This window comes from Atractosteus spatula, chromosome 3 (assembly GCF_055471065.1).
Source record: "Atractosteus spatula isolate fAtrSpa1 chromosome 3, fAtrSpa1.hap1, whole genome shotgun sequence".
NCBI classification, from domain to species: Eukaryota; Metazoa; Chordata; class Actinopteri; order Semionotiformes; family Lepisosteidae; genus Atractosteus; species Atractosteus spatula.
This window is the reverse complement of record NC_142708.1, coordinates 43,247,542-43,250,916: the sequence shown is the minus strand read 5'-3', so window position 1 is coordinate 43,250,916 and position 3,375 is coordinate 43,247,542.

Genomic DNA, 3,375 nt, shown 5'->3' with positions numbered 1-3,375 from the left:
CATCAAGGTGCTATTAATATACAGTAGCCTTATTTTTTGTTTGAAATTCACTTGTGTTTTTTTGTAAAGATGTTACAGTCATGAAGGTGGACCATGGTTTGTAACTGTGTGTGAATTTGAGTGAAAATAAGCCTCATATCTTTAAGTTTTATTCCCATGATCTTTTAATTTCATAGCTTTTCATATAAAAATATGCAGACAATGTTACTGTACTGTGAATGAATATTTTAAAAGCAGACCAATCACAAACCTTTATACAGTCTGCAGCTCCATGTGCTAATTACAGAACATCAAGATGAAAGCAGAGAGCTACAGTGATAAAACCAATAAAAAAATCCATAAGGGCTGTAGTTGCAGTTGTATTTATCAACTGTTAAAATCCTTTTGCTGCCTGCAGACATGACTGCAGTCTGACCATTCAGTTTGTCTGAAAAAAATAACAGTGAGATAGCACGTTTCATTTCCATGAGGGCTCTCAGGTACTTCAGAGTACATTCTTACTATTGTAATTTGCTTGATCCCCAATAAAGTTGAAATACTGGTCTTCTTATGACATAAATGAGTGAAGTTCACAGAATGTACTGCAATGCCTTAGATATAACAGGGTAGTATTGTTTAAGCTTAGAAAGTCAAAAAGAAAATATTTGCCAAACATAAATGAATAAATGCAAGATTTAAAACTTTAATTTTTTTTAATTATCAGACAAAATATTTTCTGTATAGTAGATATTTTATTACTATATTAACATCTTTGCTGTATAGATGTTATTTGTCATCACTGCTCTGTTTGTAATACATACCCCTTGAAATAATCTGGATCTAAAAATGTGGTACTTCACTTTACTTGGTCATGTGATTTAGAAATATGAAAATATGTGGAAATTCTCAGACTCAAGTTAGTGAACACTGTTTTACTTGGTTTCATTCACCAAGGTGTTAGTGGCACACTCTGAAAAAGACATAGTTCTCAGTCAGCCATTACTGTTCTTTCCACGTCACCTCTGTGTAGAATTCAAATCATTGTTTCATTGTGTTCCTATTCCACAGCTGTGAGCCATTTTGGCAGTGCTGTGCATGTACTAGGGGCATTGTTGGCCACCATTACAGTCATCAAGTAATGGTGTCCTCAAGGCTGTTTCACATTCAATAAACTGCATGAGTCTGCAGCATCTCCAGGCGTCTGAGTATGATATCCATTACCTGTGAATTCTTATTTTATTGACAAATTTATTGACAATTTCCATTATTTTAATGTTTTATTAAATAAAACTTGAATCAGCAATTTTATTCCAAATTCCTGGATCTTGTAATTAAAGAAACTTGAATCAGCAATTTGATTCCAAATTCCTTGATCTTGCAATTTTCTAGTTTATGTCTGTTTTGTGATGTATTGCTGCTGTTCAGTTTCACAACTACCTTTTACCTTTTTCAAAGTTGACCTTTTTCAAAGTCCTTTTTTTCTACATTGCTGCAATTTTAGTATAAACAGTAATGTTACTCACAGCCTCATCTAAACCTGAAAGAAAGCCTGGGAACTGTTCAAAAAGCAAGACTTTTAGATGTAGAATCGTATGTGAGACTAGTAGCTGTACTCTGTAGGTCATAACATATTTAAACTTAATATCTTTGATTTAAAATGAGAATCTTTTTGACTAAGTGTATGTAGAGTCAAGCTCTGCAAATGTCATCTACCATTGATTTTTTTCAGTAGAAACATTGAATTGTAGGGAAATTTGAGGTATTGGCAGGTTAAAACTTCAAGTTGAAGTTAATTATTTAAATGCCAGGTTCACTGTTCTTTATAATTTCATTCAGTACTTTTTTTATTTTTCCTGTTTTTGGAGTCAAAGCATTTAATGGAACATCTCAATCATGCTATATATTTCTGTATGTATATTTAACAAAATATGAATGTTCTAAATTTGGTAGAAAGATATGCACATGTAAGTTACATCCTCCTTTTTTAAGGTTAAACCATTCAATACTAAACCTTTTTTAGTCTTAAAACAGAAAACTACAAGTGGACCTGGTACATGTGTATTCAAAATCCTCAAAGCCATTGACATTGAAGTCAAACCAGCGGACTCCTTCAGAATGACCAGTGAAACCAGAGGGGTGAATGTGTGGGTGTTTGTGTCTATCTGCCCTGCAATGGACTAGCATCCTATCCAGGGTGTATCCCTCCTTGCGCCACTGTTGCTGGAATAGGCTCCGGCCCCCCTGCAACCCTGAATTGGATGAAGTGGTTAGAAGATGGATGAATGAATGTTTTCACTCTTGCATGCTTGCACCCCTTATTTACAAACTGTGTGTCACTAAACACATTAGGTGTTCAGTTCACCCTTTCAAACGAGCCAAATCTAGTTAAATAATACTAACAATATAATGTTATGCTAGTAATAAAAAAATTAAGGTACAATTTTAGTTCCATTTTACCCTTTAATAACTGGCACTGATCTTAATTTTGATCCCACGGAATCCCACCTGAAGTCCCATCAGCACAGAAAAGCATAGCATTGGAATCTAATACTAAGGGAGGAATGCCACCTACTAGACCACCAATACAACTTCAGTAGCAGTTCAGTTTTCTTTAGGGGTTCCCCCCAAAGACACCCAGGCTTGCTCAGCTTCAAATATCTGATTAAGGTTTCACAGTAGTTAACATGGTTAATTTCAGTAGCATGTGCATGTCCATTAAAAACTAGTAAATGTATAGAAAATACAGGGTAATAATGATTGGAGAAACATCAGCATGAAATGATACACTTATTAAAGTACTGAAGGTATAAATCCAGGGCTACGGTATTTCAAGTAGGGAAGGTGTGATCCTAGTTTCAGGATAATTTTGGTTTCGGATGTCTTTCTGCAATAGTTAAGAAACCTTTCTTTGAAAATGCTGACAGAGAGATCAGTGTGGTCATGGCTTTTAGAGGTGAAATGAGAAACTATGGGCTTGGAGAAAGCTTTGATTCTCACAGCCCTAACATGTTCTCTGAAGCAGTCTCTGAGTCTCCTTCCTGTTTCCCCAATGTACTGTAGATAGCTGGGCATTTTTTGCAAGGTTGCCGGAGGTACAAGATGTTATTTGAGTGATCCGGAATTGTCCTGAGGGGTCTTGAATGAGTGCAGTGTGTTCTGTTGCAGGGGAAAGTGCCTGGTGTGGATGATTGCTGAGGGTGGTCAAGGGAGCTGTGAACAAAAAGGTTATGCAGATTAGGTGGTTGGCGATATGAGATAATGGGGTGGTCAGAAAAAGGGTACCGATGGAAGGATCATTCTGTAAGATGAAAAAAGTTGTGTTTCTTTTCTTCTCTTTTCAGCATGGGATAAACCTTTACTTGTTCCTAAATTCAGGCCTAGTTGCACTAATATCTA